At 42.7% G+C, this 16,351-nt stretch overlaps 1 long non-coding RNA gene across 1 annotated transcript in view; it reads left to right on the forward strand.

The window, feature by feature from the left end:
• Nucleotides 1–6,143: 6,143 nt before the first annotated feature.
• The window catches only part of LOC122556938 (uncharacterized), a 41,009-nt gene continuing 30,801 nt past the window's right edge, over nucleotides 6,144–16,351 (forward strand). Inside the window, exon 1 of the long non-coding RNA XR_006313715.2 lies at nucleotides 6,144–6,266. This is a non-coding gene — a long non-coding RNA (uncharacterized LOC122556938). The remainder of the gene's footprint in view (nucleotides 6,267–16,351) is intronic.

Genomic DNA, 16,351 nt, shown 5'->3' on the forward strand with positions numbered 1-16,351 from the left:
CTTCTTTTTTTGAGGTAATTTAGGTGCTGGAGGTGATTTCCTTGAATTCCAGGAGCAGCAATTACTGTTTTATATACTGTTGTATTATTTTGGAACTTGGAAAAAAAAGTCAAAACAACAGTAGTTTTAAAAGGGAGAAGAACAGACAAAGGAAGCACATGGTGAGGACAGTGCAGAAGAGAGAGAGAGAGAACCTGCACAGTTACTGCCTTTGCTGTTTTTAAATTCATGTGTCGCTGGACATTGGAGTGCATCTGGGAAAATTAACAAACAGTGATATTCACAACTAATCTTGGAGGAACCAGTTTGGGTGAAGTTCACAACACAGAATCAGATAAGTTAATTGTTGTTTGAAGTCTGTCCAAGAGAAAGGCTGTATTAGTGAGTACAGTGGGTTCTTGCTTGATTAAATATTTTTTGGAGATAAGTCTCATGATTAAACTTAAAATATAAGCCTAGCTATTAATTTAGCCTGGTGCAGTGTTTTGTAGAGGAATAAGATGGTGTTATTTTTTGTGTCTGTAGATTGTGAAGGAGCAAAAATGGCCTTTACAGTGATATGTACTTCTTGTCAGATGGAGTTTAAAGAGAGTTTAAGGGTTATTGCGGATTATACCTGCCATAAATGCTGTTGGATGCAACTCTTATCAGATCGAATGGATCGGTTGGAGAGACAGATAGAAGAGATGAGGAACTTGCAACAGCAAAAGGATGCGATGGATGGCAGTTATAGGAAGGGGCAAAAGTCTCAGATACAGTCTCATAGATGGGTTAACTCCAGGAAGGGTAAGAGAGGTAAGTACTTAGGGCAGGAGTCTTTTGTGGATATACCCATTTCCAACAGGTATGCTGTTTTGGAAAATGTAGGGGGTGATGGATTCTCAGGGGAACGTAGCACGAACAGCCAAGTTTCTGGTATTAAGACTGGCTCTAACGCAACGAGCGATACTTGGGCTTCCAAGAGATCAATTGTGTTAGGGGATTCTATAGTCTGAGGTACAGACAGACATTTCTGTGGCCAGCAGAGAAAAAGCAGAATGGTGTGTTGCTTTCCTGGTGCCAGGATCAAGGATATCTCAGAAAGGGTGCAGAATGTTCTCACGGAGGAGAGAGGCCAGCAAGAGGTCATTGTCCACATTGGAACCAACGATATAGGAAGGGAAAAGGTTAAGATTCTGAAGGGAGATTACAGAGAGTTAGGCAGAAATTTAAAAAGGAGGTCCTTAAGGGTAGTAATATCTGGATTACTCCCAGTGCTATGAGATGGTGAGGGCAGGAAAAGGAGGATAGAGGAGGTGAATGCATGGCTGAGGAGCTGGTGTATGGGAGAAGGATTCACGTTTTTGGATCATTGGAATCTCTTTTGGGGTAGAAGTGAACTGTACAAGAAGGACGGATTGCAACTAAATTGGAAGGGGACTAATTTACTGGCAGGGAAATTTGCGAGAACTGCTTGGGAGGATTTAAACTAGTAAGGCGGGGGGGTGGGACCCAGGGAGATAGTGAGGAAAGAGATCGATCTGAGATTGGTACAGTTGAGAACAGAAGTGAGTCAAACAGTCAAGGCAGGCAGGGACAAGGTTGGACTAATAAATTAAACTGCATTTATTTCAATGCAAGGGGCCAAACAGGGAAGGCTGATGAACTCAGGGCATGGTTAGGAACATGGGACTGGGATATCATAGCAATTACAAAAACATGGCTCAGGGATGGGCAGGACTGGCAGCTTAATATTCCTGGATATATATGCTACAGGAAGGATAGAAAGGGAGGCAAGAGAGGAGGGGGAGTGGCATTTTTGATAAGGGATAGCATTACAGCTGTGCTGAGGGAGGTTATTCCAGCAAATACATCCAGGGAAGTTATTTGGGTGGAACTGAGAAATGAGAAAGGGATGATCATCTTATTGAGATTGTATTCTAGGCCCCCAATAGTCAGAAGGAAATTGAGAAACAAACTTGTAAGGAGATCTCAGCTATCTATAAGAATAATAGGGTAGTTATGGTAGGGGATTTTAACTTTCAAAACATCGACTGGGACTGCCATAGTGTTAAAGGTTTAGATAGAGAGGAATTTCTTAAGTGTGTACAAAACAATTTTCTGATTCAGTATTTGGATGTACCTACCAGAGAAGGTGCAAAACTTGACCTACTCTTGGGAAATAGGGCAGGGCAGGTGACTGAGGTGTCAGTGAGGGACCACTTTGAGGTCAGTGACCATAATTTTATTTGTTTTAAAATAGTGATGGAAAAGGATAGACCAGTTCTAAAAGTTGAATTTCTAAATTGGAGAAAGGCCAATTTTGACGGTATTAGGCAAGAACTTTCAAAAGCTGATTGGAGGCAGATGTTCACAGGTAAAGGAACAGCTGGAAAATCGGAAGCCTTCAGAAATGAGATAACAAGAATCCAGAGAAAGTATATTCCTGTCAGGGTGAAAAGGAAGGCTGATAAGTATAGGGAATGCTGGATGACTAAAGAAATTGAGGGTTTGGTTAAGAGAAAGAAGGAAGCATATGTCAGGTATAGGCAGGATAGATCAAGTGAATCCTTAGAAGAGTATAAAAGAAGTTGGAGTATACTTAAGAGGGAAATCAGGAAGGCAAAAAGGGGACATGAGATACGAAATGAATATTTTGCATCAGTATTTACTGTGGAAAAGGATATGGAAGATATAGACTGTAGGTAAATAGATGGTTACATCTTGCAAAATGTCCAGATTACAGAGGAGAAAGTGCTGGGTGTCTTGAAACAGTTAAAGGTGGATAAGTCCCCAGGACCTGATCAGGTGTACCCGAGAACTCTGTGGGAAGCTAGAGAAGTGATTGCTGGGCCTCTTGCTGAGATATTTGTATCATCAATAGTAACAGGTGAGGTGCCGGAAGACTGGAGGTTGGCAAACGTGGTGCCACTGTTAAAGAAGAGCGGTAAAGACAAGCCAGGGAACTATAGACCGGTGAGCCTGACCTCAGTGGTGGGCAAGTTGTTGGAGGGAATTCTGAGGGACAGGATGTACATGTATTTGGAAAGGCAAGGATTGATTAGGGATAGTCAACATAGCTTTGTACTTGGGAAATCATGTCTCACAAACTTAATTGAGTTTTTTGAAGAAGTAAGAAAGAAGATTGATGAGGGCAGAGCAGTAGATGTGATCTATATGGACTTCAGTAAGGCATTCGACAAGGTTCCCCATGGGAGACTGATTCGCAAGGTTAGATCTCGTGGAATACAAGGAGAACTAGCCATTTGGATACAGAACTGGCTCAAAGGTAGAAGACAGAGGGTGGTGGTGGAGGGTTGTTTTTCAGAATGGAGGCCTGTGACCAGTGGAGTGCCACAAGGATCGGTGCTGGGTCCTCTACTTTTTGTCATTTACATAAATGATTTGGATGCAAGCATAAGAGGCACAGTTAGTAAGTTTGCAGATGACACCAAAATTGGAGGTGTAGTGGACAACGAAAAAGGTTATCTCAGATTACAACAGGATCTTGATCAGATGGGCCAATGGGCTGAGAAGTGGCAGATGGAGTTTAATTCAGATAAAGGTGAGGTGCTGCATTTTGGGAAAGCAAATCTTAGCAGGACTTATACACTTAATGGTAAGGTCCTAGGGAGCTGAACAAAGAGATCTTGGAGTGCAGGTTCATAGCTCATTGAAAGTGGAGTCGCAGGTGAAGAAGGCATTTGGTATGCTTTCCTTTATTGATCAGAGTATTGAGTACAGGAGTTGGGAGATCATGTTCCAGCTGTACAAGACATTGGTTAGGCCACTGTTAGAATATTGCGTGCAATTCTGGTCTCCTTCCTATCGGAAAGACGTTGTGAAACTTGAAAGGGTTCAGAAAAGATGTTGTTGGAGGATTTGAGCTACAGAGAGAGGCTGAACAGGCTGGGGCTGTTTTCCATGGAGCGCGGAGGCTGAGGGGTAAACTTATAGAAGTTTACAAAATTATGAGGGGCATGGATAGGATAAATCGACAAAGTCTTTTCCCTGGGGTCGGGGAGTCCAGAACTAGAGGGCATAGGTTTAGGGTGAGAGGGGAAAGATATAAAAGAAACCTATGGGGCAACTTTTTCATGCAGAGGGTGGTACGTGTATGGAATGAGCTGCCAGAGGATGTGGTGGAGGCTGGTACAATTGCAACATTTAAGAGGCATTTGGATTGGTATCTGAATAGGAAGGGTTTGGAGGGATATGGGCCCGATGCTGGCACGTGGGACTAGATTGGGTTGGGATATCTGGTTGGCATGGACGGGTTGGACTGAAGGGTCTGTTTCCATGGGGTGCATCACTCTGACTCTATCTGTAACTCTAATTTGTCTAAAGCTGGATCAAGGCTACATGAGATATAAAGCTGTCCTGACAGAATCCATAATGAGCATCACTGAACAGGCTATTGGTGAGTAAGTGCTGCTTCATAGAACTGACAATATCACCTTCCTGATGATTGACAGTAGACTGATGGGGCAGTACTTGGCTGGTAAGATGCAACATACTGAGGAAATTTTCTATGACTTCCTTTGTTGTAGCTACTTTGAACAACCAGGCAAAAGCTGTGCTTGTTTTAGAACAAATATCTAAGGCACCATAGCAGGAATTTGTTCAGGTTCATTGTTTTTATTTCATCTATTCAGCTGTTGCCTGATCTCATGTGAAATAGATCAAATTGGCTGAAGTCTCGCATTTAATCTGGTAGCAATCTCCATCTTAAAGACTGTGACATTCCATTTTTAACACTAATTCATCAAGATTTTCAGTTGAGTTTGAGTATTATAGGTTATCTAACTAGAGTTAGAAACCTTAAATGATTTAAAAGTAATTCAGTAAGTAGTTCAACAGGTTCAACATACTGCACAAACTAAATGAAACCTAAGACACATTGGAAGGTTTTGCCATCTCAGAAGACAGGCTGACACATGGCACAGAGTGGGTGTTGATCTTAGTAGCTCAAGATGACAGTGAGTTAGCAGTTTGTTTGAGGTACTCGCACTTCATGTTTGTTGTTTTCCTTCTCAGGGTGGCTGACGTGTTAGATTATTTTTTCTGGTCTTCTACCTGGCAAAGACTGCTTCCTCAACACTAAGCATCTATCAACATACCAAACTTTCTGGGCTGGTTGTTTATCATGTGTAAATCACAGTTTGAGTGAGGATCTAAAATCTGGATTTAGGCTGTTGTCAGGAATAACAAATCTACGTGGGCTTTTATTAACCACAAAATGACTTTTCAATATAAAATAACATTACAAAATGGATTCAGGATTAATACTGTGCTAAAATGGTTGAAAGCTGCATTCCTGCTTTGCTGAGCTGGCTAAAAGCAGACAATGAAGTCTTCATAAAATGAATCATAAGACATTAAGGGGAATCCCAGGTTCGATTCCGGCCTCGGGTGACTGTGTGTGTGGAGATTGCACATTGTCTGCGTGGGATTCTTCCAGGTGCTCTGGTTTCCTCCCACAGTCCAAAGATGTGCAGGTCAGGTGAATTGGCCATGCTAAATTGCCCATAGTGTTAGGTGCATTGGTTCGAGTGAAATGGATCTGGGTGGGTTACTCTTTGGAGGGTTGGTGTGGACTGGTTGGGCCAAAGGGCCTGTTTCCACACTGTAGGGAATTGAATCTAAAAAAAAAATTAACTGACCACCCTGACGGCCTATAGTGTTAGGTAAGGGGTAAATGTAGGGGTATGGGTGGGTTGCGCTTCGGCGGGTCGGTGTGGACTTGTTGGGCCGAAGGGCCTGTTTCCACACTGTAATGTAATCTAATGTAATCTAATCTAAAAAAAACTAACCTTGAATTTGCAAGTGTGAGACATAATATCCGTAAGACAATACTGTTTCCAAGGAAATATCATTGAATTAATCTGCTGTCCATTATGTCACCTTATTACATTTCATTGGTTTTCCTTGTAATTCGGGTTGTACTGTCTCTGAAGAAACATATAAAAATGGCTTGTTCAAATTCAATTGCACAGTTTTCTCCAAGGAACACAGTAGCTGTTAACCTCTGTGTTGCTGGACTAACCTGTGCCCAACGTTGTAATAAACTGGTGAACCTTGCTGAAATAGACCACAATCCTAGTGATTCTTTTGACTGATCTCGGAGCCGAGAGGCCCTCTTTCGACCGGGGGGGGGGGGGGGGGGAGGGGAGGTCTAGATCTTCATATGGTGCTGTGACTCAGATATGACATGGGCGGATTGTGGACAATGGTGTAAGAGCCTTGAGTCTTTCACTGTTGAGTGTTGAGGAATCGGCCACGCAGACGTGAGTATTTTTTCATATTCGTCTGGTTTTCGTCTCATTCAAGTAATGGTTGACCTGACCCCTCGCTGTCTATCATCTCAGTCCAGCCTGGAAAGGATCAGTCTTGGTAAAATAAGAAAAGGAGGTAAATGGGATCTGGCGGGGTGCTATGAGAAAAAGAGATAGAGCAATAAGATTCGGTTGGATTGGCATTGTTTAAATTGATAGTTAAATTGTTCTGTGAAATAAAGAAGTATCGCAATATATTAGAACAAAACTGTCAGGGTTTTAGAATGTCAGGAATGTTCTGCAGAAATCATTAGTCTCGTTGCTCATTGTCAGGCTATTGGTTAGTGGAAGTTTTATGTCGAGTTTATTTCTATCATCTGTTCGGCTTGGCTTGACTTTTTTTTCTATTTGTTTTGGGGTTTGTTCTTTGTTTATGAAATATGGAGGGTGTTTGATGCCTTTGTCATGTTTAAAAAAAAAGAAAGCTGGCTTAGGACAAAATTGCTGTTAGAAATGCTGATACAATTCTTGCCACTCAACCACAAGATACTAGTGTGCGTACTCAACGGGGTCCTAGTGTCCGGACAGAAAATGCTGCTGAAAGCATCTTAAGATTTAAAAAATTAGCAATAGACAATTTGCTCGCCTCAGGGTAATGACAATTGAAACACCATTTGATAAGCCCTGGACCCATGCTGAAATCCGCTTCATGCTTCAAGATGCCCCTGATGCATTTGAGTGCCCAACATTAGTTTTAATTGGCTAGTACAAATCTACTGAAATTATAGTTGCTTACTTCAGGATGTCCAGACTTTAATGAATTTGGCATACAGGACACATTAGGTAACTATTAAAGACTCTGTTGTATTTCCCCAAGTTATGGGCAAATGCAGAGGCACAAAAGAAAAGTTATCTTGAAAATAGACAAGAGACAATAGGTGCAAGAGTAGGCCATTCTGCCCTTCGAGCCTGCACCACCATTCAATATGATCATGGCTGATCATCCTTAATCAGTATCCTGTTCCTGCCTTATCTCCATAACCCTTGATTCCACTATCCTTGAGAGCTCTATCCGACTCTTTCTTAAATGAATCCAGAGACTGGGCCTCCACTGCCCTCTGGGGCAGAGCATTCCACACAGCCACCACTCTCTGGGTGAAGAAGTTTCTCCTCATCTCTGTCCTAAATGGTCCACCCCGTATTTTTAAGCTGTGTCCTCTGGTTCGGCACTCACCCATCAGCGGAAACATGTTTCCTGCCGCCAGAGTGTTCAATCCTTTAATAATGTTATATGTCTCAATCAGATCCCCTCTCAGTCTTCTAAACTCAAGGGTATACAAGCCCAGTTGCTCCAGTCTTTCAGCGTAAGGTAGTCCTGCCATTCCAGGAATTGACCTCGTGAACCTACGCTGCACTCCCTCAATAGCCAGAATGTCTTTCCTCAAATTTGGAGACCATAACTGCACACAATACTCCAGGTGTGGTCTCACCAGGGACCTGTACAGCTGCAGAAGAACCTCTTTGCTTCTATACTCAATCTCTCTTGTTATGAAGGCCAGCATGCTATTAGCCTTCTTGACTACCTGCTGTAACTGCATGCTTACCTTCATTGACTGGTGTACAAGAACACCCAGATCTCTTTGTACTGCCCCTTTACCTAAATTGATTCCATTTAGGTAGTAATCTGCCTTCCTGTTCTTGCCACCAAAGTGGATAACCATACATTTGTCCGCATTAAACTGCATCTGACCACTCACCTAACCTGTCCAGGTCACCCTGTAATCTCCTAACATCCTCCTCACATTTCACCCTGCCATCCAGCTTAGTATCATCAGCAAATTTGCTAATGTTATTACTAATACCATCTTCTATATCATTAATATATATTGTAAAAAGCTGCGGTTCCAGCATTGATCCCTGCGGTGCCCCACTAGTCACTGCCTGCCATTCCGAAATGGAGCTGTTTATCACTACTCTTTGTTTCCTGTCAGCCAACCAACTTTCAATCCAAGTTAGTACTTTGCCCCCAATACCATGCGCCCTAATATTGCTCACTAACCTCCTATTTGGGAATTTATCAAAAGCTTTCTGAAAGTCCAGGTACACTACATCTACTGGATCTCCCTCGTCCATCTTCAGAATTACATCCTCAAAAAATTCCAGAAGATTAGTCAAGCATGATTTCCCCTTCATAAATCCATGCTGACTCTGACCTATCCTATTACTACTATCCAGATGTGTCGTATTTCATCCTTTATAATAGACTCCAGCATCTTTCCCACCACTGAGGTTAGACTAACTGGTCTATAATTTCCTGCTTTCTCTCTCCCACCTTTCTTAAAAAGTGGCACAATGTTAGCCACACTCCAATCAGTAGGAACTGATCCCGAATCTATCGAACTTTGGAAAATAATCACCAACGCATCCACGATTTCTCGAGCCACCTCCTTCAGTACCCTGGGGTGTAGACCATCAAGCCCCGGGGACTTATCAACCTTCAGACCTAACAGTCTCTCCAACACCAATTCCTGGCAAATATAAATTCCCTAAAGTTCAGGTTCTTCAGCCACTGTTACCTCAGGAAGATTGCTTGTGTCTTCCCCAGTGAACACAGATCTGAAGTACCAATTCAATTCTTCTGCCATTTCTTTGTTCCCCGTAATATATTCCCCTGTTTCTGTCTTCAAGGGCCTAATTTTGGTCTTAACCATTTTTTTGCCTTTCACATACCTAAAAAAGCTTTTACTATCCTCCTTTATATTTTTGGCCAGTTTACCTTCGTACCTCATTTTTTCTCTGCATATTTCCTTCTTAGTAATCCTCTGTTGTTCTTTAAAAGCTTCCCAGTCCTCCGTTTTCCCACTTATCTTTGCTATGTTATACTTTTTCTCTTTTAACTTTATATGTTTCTTAACTTCCCTTGTCAGCCACGGCCACACATGCCTCCTCCTAGGATCTTTCTTCCTTTTTGGAATGAACTGATCTTGCACCTTCTGCATTATACACAGAAATATCTGCCATTGTTCCTCCACTGTCATCCCTGCTAAGGTATTGCACCACTCCTCCCTCATAGCTCCATAGTTCCCTTTATTCAACAGAAATATTGTCACTTCTGATTATACCCTCTCCCTCTCAAATTGTAGATTGAAGCTTAATGTATTATGGTCACTACTTCCCAATGGCTTCTTCACTTCGAGATCCCTGATCAACTCTGGTTCGTTGCACAAGACCACATCCAGATTTGCCTTCTCCCTGTAGACTCCAGCACCAGCTGTTCTAAGAATCCATTTCGGAGGCATTCCACAAAGTATCTTTCTTGACGTCCAATACCATCCTGATTCTCCCAGTCTACCTGCATGTTGAAATCCCCCATAACAACTGGAGCAACATCTTTGCAACAGGCCAATTTCAGCTCCTGATTCAACTTACATCCGACATTCAGACTACTGTTTGGGGGCCTGTAGATAACTCCCAAGAGGGTCTTTTTACCCTTAGAATTTCTCAGCTCTATCCATACTGACTCTACATCCCCTGATTCTAGGTCCCCCCGCGCAAGGGACTGAATATCATCCCTTACCAACATGGCCACCCCACCCCCTCTACCCGTCAGTCTGTCCTTACGATAGCACGTGTAGCCTTGAATATTCATTTCCCAGGCCCTGTCCACTTGAAGCCATGTCTCAGTTATCCCCATAATATTGTATCTGCCAATTTCCAAAAGAGCCTCAAGCTCATCTATCTTATTTCTAATGCTTCGTGCATTCATGTACAGTATTTTTAATTTGTTACTACCCTCACCCTTCCCATCAACTCCTATTTCACTCAACCTTACAGCATGATCCTTTTTTGAGTTTTCTTATATTGTTAGAATTGCAAATGGAACGGCTGAGAGGTATTGAGATTTTGCACATTTGGTTTGTTATGTGTCCCAGCCAGGATTTATGTGACTAAACTCCCTACCGTTGACTGTTCTGGAATGTAAGGGCCTCATTACCCTTACAAGAAAGGATAAACAAAAGCTAAAAACTGTGCTATGAAGAAGGTTGAAAAATGTTCGTGTGTGTGAGAGAAAGGAGACAGAGAGAGAGTGTGAGAGAGAGAGAGAGACAGAGAACGACCCACAGTTTGTAGAAAGTTTAACCCTTTGTGATTCAGTTTGGATGCACATTTGTTTGTTGGTGATTCAATGTTTGTGTTTTGTTCCCTGGAGCTCGAGAACCGGGACTGCTTTGGATTAGATTATATTAGATTCCCTACAGTGTGGAAACAGGCCCTTCGGCCCTACCAGTCCACACCGACACTCCGAAGAGTAACCCACCCAGACCCATTCCCTTCTGAATGATGCAGCTAGCACTATGGGCAATTTAGCATGGCCAATTCACCTGACCTGCACATCTTTGGACTTTCTCCATGTGTGGGAGAAAACCGGAGTACCTAGAGGAAACCCATGCAGAGACGGGAAGAATGTGCAAACTCCACACAGGGAGTCACCCGAGGCTGGAATCGAACCTGGACCCTGGTGCTGTGAGGCAGCAGTGCTAACCACTGAGCCACAGTGTTGCCCCCATTTTGAATCTGATTTGCATTTTGGAAAATTAACATGATTTCTTTTGCGGTTAAGGATTCATCAGTGATTATGAAATGAAATACTGAAATATTAACCCCGTTCTTCTTACAGGCCATGACTGCCCGACTGTCAGTTTCTAACTAACCTTTTATCCTTGCATGAAAGCCAACCTTATTCAATATCTGATCAGTTTAATACAGAGGAAGACAACATTATAACCTTTGTTTTGTTTCAGACTCATTTGTTTCCACTTAATTGTTTCATTGGTGATTATGATGTGCCAGCCGCAGCTTTATTGAGTGAGTCCCCTCCTTCAATGACAATTGAAGCATAATTCAACATTAGGCTGTGATAAATCATGTAACAAAATTAATATCCTATGGTTAATATCTGTGTCTTTGGATTCAGCCATTATTCGTGCATTAGAAGTTTTTTTTATCATCTGAGTAGACAAAAACTTTTAAGGTAACTGCAGCCATTTCACGATCTATAGCATTGTAAATGAGCAATGACTGGTCAGGACCAATTAAGGAACCTAAACTTGGATTTAAATTAAGGGACTAGAACTGGTAATTGTAGTGGATTTCAAAGTTGGAAACTGTATACATTTTGCATTTTAAATATTAAATATTGAATAAAGGAATTTCCAATTTATATTAATGACTTTTAAAATGTCTTCGTCACTTGTTCACTTTCCACCTTTGAATTACAGATAATGATTATTTCATTTATTATTTTTAATAGTCAACTGTATTAGCCCGAATCACAAAATCAAAATTAATTGGCAGGATCGTTTGGTTTTATTCCCTTACACATTGTCAGTGACCTGTCTCATTGCCTGATGATTAATTTGAAGCATGGCTGCATTAATTCATTGTTAACTAAAGAATGGAAAGCTACCTTACTGGCCAGTTGAAGAAATGCTGCACGTGATTGGGGGATAGACTTATGCATAGCAGATGGAACTCCCAAAAACTTGGAGGTGACTGTGAATTTCAGCTCTGATCTCCAGCATCTGCAGTCCTCACTTTCTCCCAGATAAGGTCTGTGGTCTGAAGCCAATGATAGTATAAGAATGTACAGTTGTATGTGCAAGGTTATGTTAGCCATGCTGTGAGAAACATTTGTTAGTGGTTGCTGTTCCACAATATATTTATAGGCTAGCCCATGTAATAATTGGGCCTAAATTATAAATAGATTAAAGTTATTGTAAGGGAGTAATTTTACTGATGGGTTCAGTGAGATTATAAATTGCAAGAAGCAGAGTTCAATAGATTATAATTACATCTGCTTCCTAATACACTTACTGCACTAAAATTACTCAAGTGTATATGTTCCTTGTTAGAAAATAAGCTTGGGTGATTTTATTTGATTTTGTTTCATCTTGGTTATCATTGGGAACACAGACTGCCAATGTGTTTCATGGTTCCACACACTGAGGCTAAATGCTTACTGATAATATGCATAAGGCTTAACTTTCTGAGGAGTAGCAATCTCATGCGTTTTTCCAAAAGGAGAGAACTCTGCATTTTTGACAGGAGATTGTGATCATGGTTCCTTCAGGAATTCAGAGCCACACTTGGGTGGAAACAGGGTGCTGAGTGAGTAGAATGCCAAATGGGAGGGGATGTGGTAAGAATGGATAGGATATCAGGTGATTCGGGTGCAAGATGATAGGATACAGTTGGAAAAGTGCCAGGTTGCCAGGGAGGTAAGGTGCTACTGGGTATAAATGCTTAGTGGCACAGAAGCAAAGTGGCAAGAGGGCCAGGCAAGTGTTTAGGGTAGCTAAGGATGGGTGGGAAAAATCACGTCTGGCAGACCTGGGACAAAGTAAATGTCAGTCCGGTGATGTCTTGTTAGGAAAGATATGGGTAGGGTCCCGGGCAGTGGAGCGGTTGAGGCAGATTGGGTCCAGAGGTGGGGAAAATGGGAGTCAGGTCCTGGTAGTAGTGGAGACAAACATGGTAGATTCATCCAGAAGATTAAAAAGCTTTGGATGCACAGTGACTTGGCTGCATGGATTCAGAATAGGTTTACTCATAGAAGGCAAATGGTAATTAGATTAGATTACTTACAGTGTGGAAACAGGCCCTTTGACCCAACAAGTCCACACCGACACACTGAAGTGCAACCAACCCAGACCCATTCTCCTAACACTACAGGCAATTTAGCATGGCCAATTCACCTAACCTGCACATCTTTGGACTGTGGGAGGAAACTGGAGCACCCGGAGGAAACCCACGCAGACACAGGGAGAACGTGCAAACTCCACACAGTCAGTCGCCTGAGGTGGGAATTGAACCCGGGTCTCTGGCACTGTGAGGCAACAGTGCTAACCACTGTGCCACCGTGCCGCCCAGTTCTGAAGCAAGGATTAGGATATCTGAAACAGAAGGAGAATTACTATTCGAAAGAGACATCTTTATCTTAGTAGTCTGGTTCCGGTTCCTCTCTTAGTTCCCTTTCATTCATCTCCATCATCTCGATCATTTCCATCATCTCCCCGCTTTGGAGGGGTTTGTGCGATGATCTTGCAATGATGGAGGTGGACCCAGGCAAGGCATTCAGCGACCCTGGCAGCAGTTGGGGTGGTGAGGAGGATCTGGAAGGGTCCTTTCCAACGAGCTTGGAGGCCATGGAGTGTCCATTGCAATTTAATATAAACTATTTCCCCTTGCCCATGTGAATACAAAATACACATAATCAATTGAAATAGGCAGCAGCAAGGAAGGAACACAAAGTTGTCCAGTAGGGGTCATGCACATTCTAGTTTGAGTATCTTATTTGAGGCCATAGTCTGTGCTTTTCAGCAGGGGCACCGCCCATGATTTCTGTATCTTACCCAGGTCTGGCATACCCGTCCTTCTACTGTGGCTAAGCAGGTTTTGCTGGGGGACCCGATGGGACCAGACATTTGGGGTGTAAGACTGACTGCTTAGCAGCTGCATCCACTTGCCCACTACTTTAGAAACAGTCTCAGTTTCCTCAGCATGAACCAAGCATCTTGATAATTGTAGATTAGATTAGATTAGATTCCCTACAGTGTGGAAACAGATCCTTCGGCCCAACAAGTCCACACCGACCCTCTGGAGAGCAACCCACCCAGACCCATTCCCCTACATTTACCCCTGACTAATGCACCTAATACTACGGACAATTTAGCATGGCCAATTCACCTAACCTGCACATCTTTCGACTGTGGGAGGAAACTGGAGCACCCAGAGGAAACCCATACAGACATGGGGAGAATGTGCAAACACCACACAGACAGCTGCCTGAGGCAGGAATTGAACCCGGGTCCCTGGTGCTGTGAGGCAGCTGTGCTAACCACTGAGCCACCGTGCCACCCAAAACATATGGAACGCTTCACGAATTTGCGTGTCATTGATTGGACAAAACAGCATTACTATAACGCTGCAACTTGGAGGTTTAATCTTCAATGTTTCCACAAGGCTCCATAATCATAGATCATATTAAAAGCACAATGAAGAGTCAATGTACATTAATAGTTTTTCCTTTTGCTAGGACGAAAGCATGTCGATTCTCCACGTCAGCTCCAAGGTAACATTAAATACACATTACTCCCCAGTGGCCACATTTCAAAAATTAAAGCAAGGGCCAGCCATTTGTCCCTAGGAGATTTTGTGGTCTTGTTCCCAGTCTCAAAGGTGAAATTCTGGGGCCTGTTTGACCTATTTTCGGGGTCCCCTTGGGGAAAGGTTGCGCAGCAGTGGTCGTCGGGTGGGCACCTGAGGTAGGTTCCGCCCCCCCCCAGTGGGCACCTGAGGTAGGTTCCGCCCCCCCCCCCCCCAGTGGGCATCCTGGTTTCAATCAATCTCATCGGGGCTGGTATATGTCATTTGGGATTGCAAGGGTGCTGGACATAATTAGTTTTACTTGTAACTTGCATTGTGCTTCAGTCGGGTTCTGACCATCTAATAGAAAACCACCGCTCACCTCATTTGCGACTGGAAATTCCTGGATTGGTTTGTATTGTTGGTCTGGATCACGTCAGTGACAGCAGGTGGAAAACATTGCAAAAGCATAGGGTTAAACAAAGGTAATTGAGCTTCTTGATTATTGTTCAATTGTATATGACTTCCATCAGACAGACAGCCACATATTTCAGTCTTGTAACACAAGCCATTCGTATTCAGGCTTCTCCCAGAATTTTACTGCACTTACATTTGTATCATGCTTGGACATATTGAGCAAATTGGACTGGTTTGGTCTTGCAGCTGGAATTCCTGAAGAAGGGCTCATGCCCGAAACGTCGATTCTCCTGCTCCTTGGATGCTGCCTGACCTGCTGCACTTTTCCAGCAACACATTTTCAGCACAGACCTTATCTGTCTACAGCCACATTCCAACTTACAAGTTACTACTGTCTTACCTCAATGCTCTTTATATTCCAGCACCTTATCATAGTTCAATGTGGGATCATTATATATAGGAAGGCCTCAAAACATTCATTTTTATTTGCAAGCACCAAAAGTGAATAAAACTCAAACAAACATCAGTTACATTTGCTTCTTGCCACACAAACGCAATGATATTTATAGACAATGAATGATTACTGCAAGCAGTTCTCACACACTGGAACTGATTGTCTGGCATGTAGTGTCGGAAGCAGCTGCATTTTATCATGTAAAAGGTGATGCTCCTTCTACTCAGTGTCTTCATCCTCCTCTTCACAAGACGACTTCCACTATCCCAGTTTGTCAGCATTCATCATGTCTCCTCATTGTCGGCTCCAGTTCTGCAGAGCACAACATATTAGAATTATATGACACACTCTGTCTACACCAGATTGAAAGATCCTAACAGACTGGTCTAACATTAGAACTACATCTTCAGCAAACTAACCAATTAATTTAGTCCATCTTTTTAAAGATATCATAACCCACTTCTGGAGCAGATTAGATTTGAACTTATACCACCTGGCTCAGTGATAGTGACACTGCCATCGTGCCACAAACCTGACTTTTTTTTATTCACTCATGGGATGAGGCCAGCAGATATTGCATTCCTAATTGTCATAAGGCACTTAAAAGCCTACACTTATTCACATGTAGTGTCCTAGAGTCTGACAGCACAGAGACAGGACTTTGGCCCAAACTGGTCCATGTTGACCAAAATGTCCATCCACATCAACCTAACTTTCCTGCACTTGGCATCTTTCCTTTAATACATTCCCTACCCATCTATTTGTCCAAATGACTTTTAAATGTTGTTAAGGTACCTGCCTCAACCACTTTCACTGTCAGCTCATTCCATAGGGGTACCAGTGCACCATGATGGTTGGTGTAACTGAGCTGTAGGCCCAGGTCCCAGTAGGTAATGTTGAGAGATGAAGGCTTAAGTGAAAGCATTTGATAGGAACTCAGGGAAATTCAGAATTGATGGGCTTGATAGGGAGTACAAGGAAGAAAGGAACATGAAGGTTTAATTGTCCATCTGGATTGACAGTCTGCAACCTAGTCTGTGAAGCATGACCTGTGTTGCCATCCTTCTTCAGCTGAATCACA

The sequence above is a fragment of the Chiloscyllium plagiosum genome, unplaced genomic scaffold (genome assembly GCF_037043375.1).
Source record: "Chiloscyllium plagiosum isolate Xiang-an unplaced genomic scaffold, Cpla_swu_hap1 HiC_scaffold_16, whole genome shotgun sequence".
In the NCBI taxonomy this organism is placed as follows: Eukaryota; Metazoa; Chordata; class Chondrichthyes; order Orectolobiformes; family Hemiscylliidae; genus Chiloscyllium; species Chiloscyllium plagiosum.